Here is a 16,463-nt window from a genome sequence, read left to right as displayed (position 1 = left end):
ATAGTAAAAGTAAGAAATCTGAGAGGTGGTAGAGGAGGATTAAAGTACCTAATCATTTTGAATGGATGATTATTTTTAAAAATAGTGTATGTAAGCGGGTGCACTGGAAAAAATGCAATAGATGTAATAAATGAAGTAACAGACACATTCTAAAAAGTAATCCACATTGCCCAGTCAGTATTGCTCAATGGTTGAGGATAGAATTGTGAACCAAGAAGTCTCATCATCTATTCCTGGTCAGGACACATGCCCAGGGGGCTGGCTGGTTTGCCAGTATGAGACATTTAAGGAAGCAGATGATCAAAATATTTGTCTTTCATCTATGTTTCCATCTCTCTATCCCTCTCTCCGGATAACCAAGAACAAGCATATTAAAAAACATGAATGGAATGTATGTGTTTTCCCCTGGAATGTGAGGCATTTTACTCCTTATTACTAGAGGTCTTTGGTGGACTTTTATTAACCAACATATATAGTTCTGTGTTGACTACTTCAATGGAATATTGTTAATAATGAAGTCTTCAGTAAACTTACCGTGAAAAAGGACTCTATCTTTTTTGAAGGAAATGCTTGGTTTGGGAGAAGAATTTGAGGTAGATCTTGATTTTAGTTGCAATAATAAGTAGGTTTCAAAGAGTTGTTCATTTGTTCAGGTTAAATGTTATGTAGTGTTGATATTATGTGTACTCATTTTAGTCTGTGGGTGGAAAAACAATTAAAGTAGACTACACCAAGAAACCATCTTTTCAAAGTGGGGGTGGGTATAGGGCACCACTTCCATCAAGAAATAGAGGTGATGTAAGAAGTCTGAGAAGTGGAAGAGGAGGAAGTAAGAGAAGCAAAAGGACATCCCTCAGGTGGAAATAACTTAGGTAATGTTTCAAAATCAAAGGATGGTAGGAGATGTGACTTACATAAACACATAATACACTATGCAAATGAGGTATATAGACTTCTGTACCTGAAGCCTATGTGATCATATTAACTCCTATAAATTCAATAAAAAGTTCAGAAACTGTCAGTAACTCAAATGTTTCTAAAAAATAAAAAAATAAAGATATGAGCATGAAACCATTATTTATGTGAAAACAGTAACATTGAATGAAGAGATACACCTCAATTTCATTCATAATTTTCAAGGCAAAAGAAATGATACCATTCATTAGATTGAGAATGTATACAGATGGTCAATATGATTTGTAATTGCTAAAGAGGCATAGCACTTATAATAATGAATGAAATATGTAATGTATGAAACACTCCTAATGACCTTACAGGGATAGGATTTAAACCTCAAGCTAAATTAAGTCTATTTTAGCATTACTCTTTCCTCTAGTCACTTCAACTCTTCTCTGAAGAACTCAATTCTATTGATCTTATGTTAGAATGTTACACTTTGGGGATAAGAAGTCATGTAGGTTTAAATTGAAGACATACTTATTGAACTACTAAGAATTTGTTCTGAAAGTATACTTCCTTCGTCTGAAAAAAGGTCATCAGTTCACCTTGGAAAATTCCCACTGAAATAAAAGTTAGTCTAACTATATAAACTTCAAGGACACACACTTCATTATTTAGAATTAGATTTGAAATACTAGTTTTGAGTATAGGAATGTGCAACCCTGTACTGTGTAAAATAATAATCTCTATTATTAATTTGATAAGATGATCTTGTACCTATGTTTGATGTAGAAAACTTTCCATTTGGAAACTACATAAGGGAAATGTCTATGGTATTAAATAGATTAACCAAGGAGACTCTGACTCAGGAAAAGGCTAAAAACCAATGATTCACCAAGTTTATTTTCTTTCTTTCTCTCTTTCTTTCTTTCTTTCTTTCTTTCTTTCTTTCTTTCTTTCTTTCTTTCTTTCTTTCTTTCCTTCCTTCCTTCCTTCCTTCCTTCCTTCCTTCCTTCCTTCCTTCCTTCCTTCCTTCCTTCCTTCTTTCTTTCCTGTATATGATGAATATGAAACATGAATAAAAATGTTGAGCTATTTTCAGGGAAGTTGTCTTTTAATTAATTTATCTATTTACTTATTTTACTGACTATGAAAGGTAAGTATATTCATTTCAATATATCTGTAGCAGGAAAAGTTCGTTTCATATTAACCAGTATTCCCTATTTCAAAAATTTAGTGTCCATTTGTGGTAATTAGGTGTGTGACATTTCAGGGGAAATTTCCTAAAGTGTTATTGCAGAGTTTGTACAAGATGAAGGTGAATGTTCCCGATTTTCCCATCTGGGTGATACTGAGAAGAGTTTGCCAGTTCATATTTGGCCACATATGAGGATGCTCATAGATCTTTCCCATGACGAAATACAGAATTGGAAGATAAGCCTCATTTCTTCATTTCTATTTGAAAATGAAAACAGTGATTGTTAATTATGTATTATTTAACATGTTTTCTTTAAATACTATTAAAATACAGTACAGTATTCTGATCAAAGAATTATTTTATAAATGAACTGTAGGAAGTATATGATAACATTCATTAAATAATACTTTTTTGTGATGCATCATGTTTTGACATTTTATATTTTAAATTTAACTATGACGTTATATGATTTAAAAGCTTTTATTGAGATGAAATTAATTTAAAGACTAGTTGAGACTTTTCTTGTATCTTTAAAATAACTTATTTCACTTAGTATATCTGGATTCTCTGCATTCAAATTCCGGTGTGTGTGTGTGTGTGTGTGTGTGTGTGTGTGTGTGTGTGTTTTGTTTTGTTTTGTTTTTGGCACATATATATAATGCTGTTTTAGTTCTTTTTCGGTTATCCAAAATGATTTTCAATAACTCTGAGCACTGTACTGAAGACATGTAAAGATAGAATTTTATCATTTTTGGCTAACCAGCATGCTTATGACCATGATCCTGTTTGGTAAAGATTTATACACAATAACCAGACTTGACCATTTATCAAATGTTGACCCTACTCAAGTAGAATGATGATATTTATAACATAGAGGATGGCAGACATACAATTAATCTTTACAGCAGTGGCTCCATGGGTGGGTTTCCTTCCATTGAAAAGGGCTCCATCTTCAAGAAGTTGGGATCCTCCACCAATAACACCTGCCCATTCTCTTCCAAGGCAAAGCACTACTGGTTTGGGAAGTCAAGGTAAATGGTACAGCCTCTCATGGATTAGAGTAATGAGCTGTTTTAAAAGGAATGCTGCACTTTAATTTCAGGAAGCCAAGTGGAAAGTGAGTAGTGGATGGGCATCTGTACTGAACACCGTCTTATTGTTTCATTGTTAGGAAATAATTGTTCAGCTTCTGATTAGTGAGGTAAGAAGTAGATAACACCAGAGTGAGGAATGCATTCCTTTTAATCCATGTTGATACAGGGTCCCTCTTTTTTATATTTACTTTTTTCATATTTTAAGAAAAATGGTTTTAGTGTCATAATGATACATTCAATAAAGGTTAATATTTCCAGAAAAACTATTTTAAATGTAATTAATTTTACAGGCAATAAGCATTAATATTCCAAGAAAAACAATTTTAAATATAATAATACTGGAGACCCAGTGTACAATTTGTGCATGGGTGGTGTCCGGCTTGCACACCCCAATCGCCGGATTGGCCAGGGGGAGGGGATGCAGGTGTTTGGCTGGCTGGCCCCACCCTGATCGAGTGGGGGATCAGATGGGGGAAGGTGAAGGCCAGGGGAAGGTGCCGTGGGAAGCTTACTGGCTGGGGGGGTCCTCAATAATGGCAGGGGTGGAGGGGGGGCGCGGACAGAACAGTGTGGGGTTGCCTGGGGGGTGCAGCCGGGGATGCTAGCCAGACAGTCCCACCCCATGCTTGATCTCCTGGTCAAACTCCTGTTTGAAGGGACAATTTGCATATTAGTCTTTTATAGTATAGTGTTACATGCAATAAACATATGTTAAGAAAAAACATTAAATATAATATTACCAAAACAGTGAAAACCTATATTATCACAAAAGTTGTAGGAATTATTAAATATCTGAAAATAATAGGATTCCTTCTATTATATTCTAAAACATACTTTTTTAAATCTGGCTCTATGTTAATCATCTGTATATGCTTTTATTTTTTGAAATATTTTTTATTGATTTCAGTGAGAAAGAGAGAGGGAGAGAGATAGCAACATCACTGATGCGTGAGAATCATTGATTCTCTGCCACGTGCACAGCTCACACTGGGGATCAAACCCACAACCCAGGCATGTGTCTTTGGGAAGAATCAAACCTGGGACCCTTCAGTCTGGAGGCCAATAATCTATCCACAGTGCCTAACCAGCTAGGGCTATTTTTTCTTTATTGATTAAGGTATTACATATGTGTCGTTATCCCCCATTTGTCCCTCTTCCTCCTACTCATGTCATCACCCCCACTGGTGTCTGTGTCCATTAGTCAGGCTTATATGCATGCCTACAAGTCCTTTAGTTGATCTCTCTAACCCCACCTTCCCCTACCTTCCCTCAGCAACCTTTTTGCAGCCTAGATTCAGGAACTGGAAAAGTGTATGAACTCAAATGAATACACTAGACAATAATTACATATTTAGAAGGCATGGGGGTGCCAGGTGAAGACATTTCTCTCTAGTAAAGAGGCTCTCTGAAACCCAGGACCCACCAGCTTTTATTTACTTACACATTTGCCCTTTAGCAAAGCATACAGGCATATCAATGGTAAAGTTTGGTAAACAATAAAAGTATTATCATGGTAGGAGGTTGCTTTCAGCCATTTTGCCTACAGCAGGGTAACAAAATGCTGATTTTCAACCATGCTGAATATCAAAGTCCATTCCCCTTCTGTAGGATTCTCACATTGATATGTTCACTACTGTTGGTCTTTGCTCCAACATTTCCCCCTTTTTTGCTTTCTTAATTAATTTAGAAAGGTGTATGCCATTAGCTGGGCTCAGATCCTCTTAAGACTTTTCATTCTGCATCTTCAGACTGGAAGCAAACATAGAAGAACAAGAAAGAAAGACAATAGTGGTTACTCTAAAAAGGAAACTTCGGGAGATTTGAAGACAAGGATTGAGTTCTTTCATGTCCTTCTAAATATTATTGTCAGGTATTTAAGGCTTTCATTCATAGTAGGCTTCTTTTGGGGCCATTAGTTTTTTATGGATCCCTATCCCAGGCATTGTTAGCTTGTGACATGACAGCAATGATGTTCGAGTTCTGGATGGTGGACCACCGGTGAGAAATGACAATGCAGATCTGACCTTTTTTGGCTTTGTCATGGGCAACCCGCACCAATGCACCAATGATGAGTGCTAGCATGGCAAGGCGTCTTCACCATCCCTCATCTCTGGATGTTTCTCCTCTGACTCCTCAGCGTTTTGCTTGGGGCCACTGCTATCTGTGGTTGCAGTGGTCTGGTCAGTTCCTCTCTCAGATTCATGTTGCAGGAACCACACAGGCTTGGAGGAGTTTTATGGAAACACACAAGTATATCCTCGACCAAAGGTTAATAAAGGGATCCTTCTATAAACCAGGCTCCGTATCTTTCCATTTAACCAGACCATTTTGCTGTGGCTTATTCTGACACCAGTGTAATTCTATGGGTGTCTTGCCATCAGCATTACAAGGGAAAATTTTAAAGTAATTAAGGCTTGGTGTAGTCTACTTACAGGAGATTTCTTCACTATTCCTGCACTTTTGTTTTTGAAGTTGGGATTTAGAGGCCCTTGTAGCAGATATAACATGCAAGGGGGATATTTCTTGATAATCCATTTTCCCTGCTGTACAATATTTTGGCAGGCTGATGAAAATAAATGCTGATGAGATTCTGTGGCCTGTTTAATAAAATAACTAATTGATAGGCGTATGCATTTCCTTTTGATAAAAGACCAGGACTTGTTCAAATAGTATAGAAAGGCGTCGGTCACCGAGCCATTTAAATTGAGTAGTTGCAGTTCTGTTTACCAGGCCAGCAGCATAGGCAGATCAGAGATAATATGAGGAGACTTTTGGAAATCCTGCAAGTCAGCGTTGGTCGTTTCTAATTCAATACTTTGCACAGAAGTATGACTGGTCTGAATGACTTGGTCTGAATTCCTTGCATTATAAGCAGCTTTACCATGAGATGAACTATCAGTAAAAACAGTGACTGCTCCAGGAATAGGTTTCTGCCTATTAAAACTAAATTCCCCTGAATATTCTTTTATTTTTATTTGTGAATTTAAATCAGTCTAAAATAAGGCTAATTTCCTAACTTCCTTTGTCATTGGGTGGGGACAGTAAATGACACTAATAGGGTTTTTGCTATCAGTCTTTGAGTATATTGACATAAGCTTTCTTTAAGGAGGCAAAATGCAAATTGTTTACTTTTCTTTATGAGCCCAAATACATTTATTTTTAATTACAGTTTTCTAGATATTTGAAGGGAATCTGCTCCTGTTTTTTCTTCCAGAGTAATTTCTAGGCCACAGTTAGGGAGTTTCTTTTAAAAACATTTTTCTTCTTTTAAATAGAGCTACAAACTTGGTTCCTTTTAAAAAATACCAATAAGAGAGAGGTATGCTGGCCAATTGTGCAATGCATACAGATTAAGTAAAAGTAACTCTCTTTTTTTATGGTGTCTTATTAATGGTGAGATTTAATGTTTGAATAATAACTTTTGTTTACCTTGTAAATAGTAGCAGAAGAGATTTTAAAATTTCTCCTTTTTATTAAGCTTAAAATTTACTTTTAAACAGCATTTTTTGGCTGGTACTCATTTGCATAGGTACAGAAATTTTACTCTGGACTGTGTTAGAACCAATTGCTAATAAAATATCTGCTTCTCATATAACTGAGTTTATATGTGACCTTGATTATATTGTAAAAAGCTAATTTATTAAGTGACTAAAGTATGCATCTTTATTGAGAAAGCAAAGTAAGTAAACTTATACATTTGACCTATGAAGTCCAGATGTTGCACTACCCCCTGGCCTATCTAAAGATCAGGCTGTCAGGGCTCCCATGTTAAAATTCTGCTGCTGAATAATCTGATGTTGCTTAAGAAGTATTCAGCAGCCAAACCGGTTTGGCTCAGTGGATAGAGCGTCAGCCTGCAGACTGAAGGGTCCCAGGTTCGATTCCGGTCAAGGGCATGTACCTTGGTTGTGGGCACATCCCCAGTAGGAGGTGTGCAGGAGGCAGCTAGTCGATGTTTCTCTCTCATCGATGTTGCTAGCTCTCTATCCCTCTCCCTTCTTCTCTGTAAAAAATCAATAAAATATACTTTTTTAAAAAAAAAAGTATTCAGCAACTTTGTGCTGCCACCCCTTAGAGGGTGAAACTATTATAACATTTAAAATACGTGTATGTAAAGAGAACACAGTTATTAATTTTTATTTGATGAAACTTCAAGTGATTTCAAGAATATAAGATCGGCGTAATTTGGTTTGAAAATATTTCTTTTCCTAAAATAATTCTTTTAAGAAGAGAGTAAACCCTTGAATTATTCCAGGGCACTTGAAAAGTTTCAAAGCTATCTCTTGGTTAAAGTCTTGAAATTTAACATGGAAAGACTATCACAAATATGTGTAACCCAAACATTATATTATACATTTGTTGTAACTATTCTAAAATAGATCAATAAAATTTAAACTGGTTTTTATATTAAAAATTTGGTTCAGACTATAGAATTAATCCTCTTTTTTAATGAGTCCAATAAAATACTATATCCTAGGTTGAAATTTTACCACACATAGTACACATAAGGACTACAATATATTTTTACTACTAAGTTTTTCCAGAGAAATCACAAGAATTATTTTTCTTGATAATGAATTTCTAAACTTTATGCATTGTATCATTACAAGCATATAATTTCTCCCAATTTAATTTGAACTTTTAACTCTTGGAAGCCTTAACTTTTGGTGCTAAGCTAAATACTTAGCATTTCTTAGTTTAGTAATACCTTCACATTTTTATGGATATACTAGGGGCCCGGTGTACGAAATCCGTGCACTGGGTGTGTGGGGGGGAGTGTCCCTCAGCCCAGCCTGCCCCCTCTCACATACTGGGAGCCCTCAGGCATTGACCGCCATCACCCTCCAATCTCAGGATCGGCCCCTTGCCCAGGCCTGACGCCTCTGACAGAGGTTTCAGGCCTGGGCAGGGGACCCTCATTTCCCCCCAACACTGGTTCTGCCCCTTGTCCAGGCCTGATGCTTTAGCCAGAGGTGTCAGGCTTGGACAGGGGACCCCCATCTCCCCCTGATCACTGGCTCTGGCACACTCCCAGGCCTGAGGCCTCTGGCCGAGGAATCTGGCCTGGGCAGGGGACCCCCATCTCCCTCTGATCGCTTGCTCCACCCCCCGCCCAAGCCTGACACCTCTGACCCAGGCTTCAGGCCTGGGCAAGGGGACCATCATATCCACCCAATCCCCGGCTCAGCCCCCCGCCCAGGCCTGATGCCTCGCCAGAGGAGTTGACCCTCATCACCCTCCGATCACCAATCACCGGATTGGCCCCTTGACCAGGCCTGAGGCCTCCGGCAGAGGTGTCAGGCCTGGGCAGGGGACCCCCAGCTCCCCGTGGTTGCAGGCTCTGCCTGTGCCCAGGCCTAACGCCTCTGGCTGAGGCATCCGGCTCGGGCAGCGGGGACCCACAGCTAGAGCGGCCCCGCGATCGCGGGCTCCGCTTTAGGCCCAGGCAAGGGACCCCTAGCTCCCGGGACTGCCAGCTTCGACCATGTCCAGCTCCCATCGCTGGCTCCACCCCTACTTCCTGCTATCACTGGCCAGGGCGGCAAAGGCACCTGATTCTCCGATCATGGCTGGGGGGCAGGGCAAAGGCAGCCCCAGGGCCGCCTTTGCCCTGCCCCCCAGCTCTTAGCTCCCCCCTGGGTTTCCGATCACTGTCAGTGGCAGGGGGCTTCTTCCTGCTTTCCCTTTCGCCTCCCTGCATTGTGCCTACATATGCAAATTAACCGCCATCTTGTTGGCAGTTAACTGCCAATCTTAGTTGGCAGTTAACTGCCAATCATAGTTGGCAGTTTTTTTGCATATAGCCCTGATTAGCCAATGAAAAGGGCATCGTTGTACGCCAATTACCATGTTTCTCTTCTATTAGTGTAGATTTCCAAAAAAATTAACAAAGACTTATTTAATTAATAGATTCAAATCTGTCCTTTATTTTTTCATTTGATTCAAACAAATTAATATTTCAGCATTTTTTTATTTCAAAACATTTAGAGATTTAATAAGTTTTATTCCTTAATGTAAGGAACTCCAATTTTTTAAGTTACCAAAGACTTTGGAAAAGTATGTTTAGACATATGAGGTTGCCAAAGAAGTAGGGGGAGAAGGGAAGAAGGTCTGCAGCCATTTGAATTTTAAAACCACCACATTTTTCCTTCAGAGAGAACATCTAAGATTGCTTTTCCAGCTTCTCTGCTTTTACAGGGAGAAGATCCACTGGCCCTTTCCTCCAACAGAGAGTGCAGTCAGCTCTCTCCTCAGTGACTGCACCCTCACCATCAATATATTTATTTATAATTATTACTGAAAAGCTTTGCCACAAAACCTTCATTTTAGTTATATCTATCTATTTAACTTTTAACAATTTTGAGATTCCAAAGCCAGTTATCACCATCTAAGGCGTTTTACTTTGGCAAATTTTGAAGCAGAGAAAACTTACTGGCTTTCATTGGCTTTAATGTTAAACTTGGAATATAGTCCATTATTATTTAAGAACTGCCCCTTATTATGGAAACACTAATCTTATTGCCTAAACACAGCCTGTACATTTTCCTTGTGTCATTTTCACCATCTCATAAAGAAAAACAATCTTGGGTTTGTCCTATCGTATCTGTAAAGAGATGGGTGTCAGTCCAATAGGCCACCCAAAATCGGGTGGTATGCGACTTCTCTTAAGCTAGTGTTTTTATATTCACGGGTACAGAAATCCCAGAGATATCCCTTAAATTCTGAGGAATGTCTCATCTATCCAAATTTCAAATGATGGTCTGGGAAATAAAATGAAACTTTTAATAACACTCTTGAGAGTGGGCATACATTTTACAGGATCACCAAAAGACTAGTAATTAATGTGTTGGGAGGTGTTTTAGATATTTAGTAATGGCCTGTCCATCTACTGTTTCTTTTCTTATTAAATTAAATTGAACGCATGCTTAATAGACTAACAATAAACAACCAAGACAGATTAATAATGATCAACAGACAAGCACCCATAACATAGAGACAAGGCTTAATAAATCAGAGTAGTTTTCATGGATCTTATCCTATTCTGCTCTTCATGGCATTGGCTGTCCTCTAAAGTTATTTTAGCTAAAATCTGCCTGTCCCAAGGTGTCATATGGTAATTTTCAGACAAAGCATTAAAGAGTCGTTTTGTAAAATGACTGTTAATCCCATATTCTCAAGCTGCTGAGCCTTTCCACACTAGTGGTAGAGGACCCAGGGCTTAGGTATAACAGTCTTTTGATCCCCAACACGATTTAGGCATAATGCAGTGCGAAAAAGAGCCCACATAGTTCAAGATGACAAGGTTACTTTTTTTCCTTGAGCCTGATTTCAGAGCGTACCTTTTTATATTTTAATTTCTTTGTCCTTGAGCATACAAGTAAATGTTTACAATTATTATTATTTTTTTTTTTGCTTTATACTCAAACATTTCCTGATTATAGCCTGGCAGAAATAAAAGATTTTCCGCACACTTTATGTTTCACAATTTCCAAAGTTGCTAAGGGCTTTTTGCACAGAGAACGTTCCCCACCATTTCAGTGCACTTCTCAGCTTTCTGGTGAAATGTCTTCATTTTTCACTCTGGTGAAATTTCTTCTCCAGATGTCCCACATTGGGCGCCAGAATGCTGCAACCTTTTGCAGCAAGGATTCAGGATATGGGAAAGGAAGTGCACAAAAATGAATACACTAGACAACAAATATAAATTTAGAAGACATGGGGGAGCCAGGCAGAGACCTTTCTTTCTAGAAGAGAAGCTCTCTGAAACCCAGTACCCATCAGCTTTTATTGACTTGGATTTAGGTTTCTCATATATGCCCTTTAGCAAAGCAAACAGGCCTATCAGCAGTCAAGTTTGCTAAACATTAAAAGAGTTGTCAGGTTAGAAGATTACCTTCAGCCATTTTGCCAACAGCAGGGTAAAGCAATGCTGATTTTTCAGCCCTGCTGAATATCAAAGTTCATTAGCCCTCTATGGCAGATACATATACATATACATATACATATACATATACATATACATATACATATACATATACATATACATATACATATACATATACACATACACATACACATACACATACACATATGTATGTATGTATATGTGTGTGCATATATATGTACATATATGTATATATGTGTGTAATATATTACATATATTACATATATATGATAGAGTACCAGTGCACAAAGGGGGGTGTCCCTCAGCCCCACTTGTCCCCTCTCACAGTCTGGTATCCCTTGGGAGATAATTACCTGCTGGCTTAGGCTTGTTCGAGCTGGCAGAGGGCAGGCCCAATTCCTAGGTGCAGCCCCTGGTCGGGCTTAGAGCAGGGCCAATTCGGTGTTGGGTACCGCCTCCTGTCATAAACAGAGCAAGGCGGATCGGGAGGATGGGATGCCACCCCCAGTCACGCTCAGGTTAGGGCTGATTGGGGGGTTGGGGCTCCACCCCCTGTCACACTCAAGGCAGTGTTGATGGGGAGGTTGCGGCACCACCTGCTCTCAAGCACAAGCAGGGCCCATCAGGGGAGTTGGGGCTCCATACAATGTCATACACAGAGCAGGGCTGATCAGGGTGTTGGGGAGCTCCACGCTGTCATGCACAGAGTAGGGCAGATAGGGGAGTTGGGCACTGACCCCTGTCACACTCAGGGCAGGGCCAAGAGGAGGTTGTGGCTCAACCCCGTCACACATAGAGCAGGACCCATGGGTGGGTTTGGGCGCAGCACCCTGTCACACACAGAGCCGCAGGGCGATCAGGGGTTTTGGGCGCTGCCCCCTGTCATGCTGCTCCAGGGGCCTGGAGGCCTCGAGGCTCCGCTGATCCTAGTGATGGGAGGCCTTGCAGCTGTGCTTGAAACAGGGTCAGTGAGGCCTCACTGCTCCACTGATCCCAGTGCTGGGAGGCCTCGCAGCTGTGCTTGACACAGGGGCAGTGAGCATTTGCTGCTCCGCTGATCCCGGTGCCAGGAGGCCTTGGGGCTCCGCTGATCCCGGGTTTTGGAGGCCTCGCGGCTCTGCTCATCCCGGTGCTGGGAGGCATATTAACCTCTTACTATATAGGAAATAGGCCTGGTGCACAGGTGGGGGCTGGCTGGATTGCCTTGAAGGGTGTCCTGGATCAGGGTGGGGTTCCAGTTTGGGTGCCTGGCCAGCCTGGATGAGGGGATGAGAGCTGTTTGCAGCTGTTCACACCCCATTCAGGGTCGGGGTCCCCACTGGGGTGCCTGGCCAGTCTGGGTGAGGGGCTGAGGGCCGTTTTCAGGCTGGCGGATGACTGAAGTTCCCAACCTCTCCTCTTTTTTATTTTTTTATTCTGGGATTCATTTACCTCCTATGGCTGTCACTGGAACTGAGGGTTGGCTTTAGCTCTGAGGCTCAGGTCCAGCTATGAGGCCTCGGCTGCTGAAAGCAGGTATCTGGGTTTGTTTGGGTTCTATTATCTAAACTCTGTTGCAACCCCAGCTCGGCCGACTGGCTGAAAGCGTGGGGTTTGTTTAGAGTCTATAATTGCAACATAGTTGCTTAGAGTGCAAGCTCACAGCCCAGCAGTGGCAGGCGGGGAACCTTGGCTTCCTCCTTCACTGGAGCAAGATAGCCTCCTGTTCCCTTCAGCTGCCTGGCTGCTTTTTCTCTGCATCCTCTCCAGCACTTGTGGTTTTTTATTTATTTTTATTTTATTTTATTTTTTTAAATTTATTTTATTGATTTTTTACAGAGAGGAAGGGAGAGAGATAGAGAGTTAGAAACATCGATGAGAGAGAAACATCGATCAGCTGCCTCCTGCACATCTCCCACTGGGGATATGCCCGCAACCCAGGTACATGCCCTTGACCGGAATAGAACCTGGGACCCTTCAGTCCGCACGCCGACGCTCTATCCACTGAGCCAAACTGGTTTCGGCGGTTTTTTATTTTTTATTTTTTTCTGATAGCTATTCTGACTGGTGTGGATTGGTACTTCTCTCATTTTGATTCACATCTCTTGGACTGTTAGTGCCTTTGAGCATTTTTTCCTATGTCTCTTGGCCTTATGTACGTCCCCTTTCAAAAAGTGTCCATTTAAGTCCTTTGCCCATGTTTTGATTGGATTGTTTATATTCCTATTGTTAATTTGTGTGAGTTCCCTGTAAACTTTGGAATTCAACACTTATCAGAGATACCATTGGCAAATATGTTCTCCTATGCAGTGGGCTTTCTTGTTGTTTTGTTCAGTATTTAGTTTGCCGTGCAGAAGGTTTTTATTTTGATGTAGACCATTTGTTTACTTTCCCCTTTGTGTGTATTGCCTTCGGAGCTGTGTCAGTAAAGATATGCTAAGACATATGTCTTATATTTTGTTGCCTATGCAGTCATCTAAGATTTTTTTATATAGATTCCCAACTAACGTTCAATTCCTTTATCCACTTTGAGTTTATTTTTGTGTATGATGTAAGGTGGTGGTCTAGTTTCATTTTCTTGCATGTTTCTGTCTGATTTTCATCATTTATTGAAGAGACTGTCCTTTTTTAAATTTTATTGCTTAAAGTATTACAAAGGGTATTAAATATATGACCTATTTTTTCCCCTTCCTTGACAATCCCCTGGCCTCCACTGCCCCCCAGTGTCTTATGTCCATTGGTTATGTTTATATGCATGCATACCAGTCCTTTGGTTGATCTCTTATCCCTTTCCCTTCTGCCCCCCAACCATCCCCGCCCTTCCCGCTGCAGTTTTACAATCTGTTTAAGGCAACTCTGCATCTTTATCTATTATTGTTCATAAGTTTATAATGGTCTCTATTATCCATGAATGAGTGAGATCATGCGGTATTTTTCCTTCATTGACTGGCTTATTTCACTTAGCATAATGCTCTCCAGTTCCATCCATGCCATTGCAAATGGTAAGTGCTCCTTCTTTTTTAAAGCAGCATCGTATTCGATCGTGTAGATGTACCACGGTTTTCTAATCCATTCATCTACTGACGGGCACTTAGGCTGTTTCCAGATATTAGCTATGGTGAATTGTGCTACTATGAATATAGGGGTGCTTATATCCTTTGTGATTGGTGTTTCTGTTTTCCTGGGATACATTCCTAGAAGTGGGATCACAGGGTCAAATGGGAGTTCCATTTGTAGTTTTTTTGAGGAAGCTCCATACTGTCTTCCTTAGTGGTTGCACCAGTCTGCAACCTACCAGCAGTGCACGACTGTTCATTTTTCTCCACATACTCTCCAGCACTTGTTGTTTGTTGATTTGTTGATGATAGGCAGTCTGACAGGTGTGAGATGGCACCTCATTGTTGTTTTGATTTGCATCTCTCTGATGATTAGTGACTTTGAGTATGTTTTCATATGTCTCTTGGCTTTCTGAATGTCCTTTTTTGAAAGGTTTCTATTTAGATCTTTTGCCCATATTTTGATTGGGTTGTTTATCTCACTTTTGTTAAGTTGTATGAGCTCCCTATAAATTTTTTGAGATTAGGCCCTTATCTGATATGACATTTGCAAATATGTTTTACCATGCAGTGTTTTTTCTTGTTGTTTTATTGATGGAATCTTTTGCTGTGCAGAAGCTTTTTATTTTGATGTAGTCCCATTTGTTTATTTTCGTTTTAGTTTCAAGTGCCCTAGGAACTGTATCAGTGAAGAAATTGCTTCGGCATATGTCTGAGATTTTATTGCCTTTGGATTCTTCTAGAATTTTTATGGTTTCCCATCATACATTTAAGGCCTTTATCCATTTTGGGTTTGTTTTTGTGCATGGTGTAAGTTGGTTGTCTAGTTTAATTTTCTTGCATATATCAGTTCAATTTTCCCAGCACCATTTATTGAAGAGACTACCTTGGCTCCATTGTATGTTCTTGCCTCCTTTGTCAAATATAAATTGAGCATATTGGTTCCAGCCAATTTCTGGGCTCTCTATTCTATTCCATTGATCTATATGTCTGTTCTTGTGCCAATACCAGGAAGTTTTGAGAACATCAGCTTTGTAATACAGCTTGATATCTGCTATTGAGATCCCAACTACTTTGTTCTTTCTCAGGATTGCTGCAGTTATTCGGGGTCTTTTTTTATTCCAGATGAATTTTTGGAGAGTTCGTTCTAGATCTGTGGAGTATGCCGTTGGACTTTAATGGGAAGTGCATTGAATTTATAGATTGCTCTGGGTTGTATGGACATTTTAATGATGTTGATTCTACCAATGCATGAACAAGGTATGTTCTTCCATCTGTTTATATCTTCCTCTATCTCTTTTTTCAACGTCCTGTTGTTTTGTGACTAGAGGCCTTTTACATCTTTAATTAAGTTTATACCTAGGTAGCTAAATTTTTTTGGTGCGATGGTAAATGGGATTGTTTTATTAGTCTCTCTTTCTGAAAGTTCACTATTGATGTATAGAAATGGCTCAAATTTCTTGTGGTTAATTTTATATGCTGCTATATTGCCAAATTCGTGTATTAAGTCTAGTTGTTTTCTGATGGAGTCTCTAGGGTTTTGTATGTATAATATCATGTCATCTGAAAATAAGGACAGTTTTACTTCCTCTTTTCCAATTTGGATGCCTTTTATTTCTTCTTGTTGTCTAATTGCAATGGCTATTACTTCCAGTACTATGTTGAACAGGAGTGGTGAGAGTGGGCATCCCTGTCTTCTTCCTGTTCTTAGGGGAAATGGTGTTAGTTTTTGTCCATTGAGTATGATGTTGGCTGTGGGTTTGTCATATATAGCTTTTATGATGTTGAGGTAAGATGCTTCTCCTCCCACCTTGTTGAGAGCTTTTATCAAAAATGAGTGTTGGGTTTTGTGAAATGCTTTTTCTGCATCAATTGATATGACCATGTTTTTTTCTTTCAATTTGTTTATGTGATGTATCACGTTTATTGATTTGCGGATATTGTACCATCCTTGCATCCCTGGGATAAATCCTACTTGGTCATGGTGTAGGATCTTTCTCATCTACTGATGGATCCGATTTTCTAAGATTTTCTTGGGGGTTTTGGTACCTATGTTCATGAGGGATATTGGCCTGTAATTCACTTTCATTGTGTTATCTTTACTTGGTTTTGGTATTGGGGTGATGCTGGCTTCATACAATGAGCTTGGAATTGTTCCTTCCTCTTGAAATTTTTGTAGTAGTCTGAGGAGGATAGGTTTTAGTTCTTCCTTGAATGTTTGGTAAAACTCCCCTGTGAAGCCATCTGGTCCTGGGATTTTGTTGGTTGGAAGCTTTTTGATGACTGCCTCAATTTCTTCCATAGTTATTGGCCTGTTGAGATTTTTAGAT

Source organism: Myotis daubentonii, chromosome Y, assembly GCF_963259705.1.
Source record: "Myotis daubentonii chromosome Y, mMyoDau2.1, whole genome shotgun sequence".
Classification (NCBI taxonomy): domain Eukaryota; kingdom Metazoa; phylum Chordata; class Mammalia; order Chiroptera; family Vespertilionidae; genus Myotis; species Myotis daubentonii.
The sequence above is the reverse complement of the archived record's forward strand: the minus strand, read 5'-3'. Positions refer to the sequence as shown.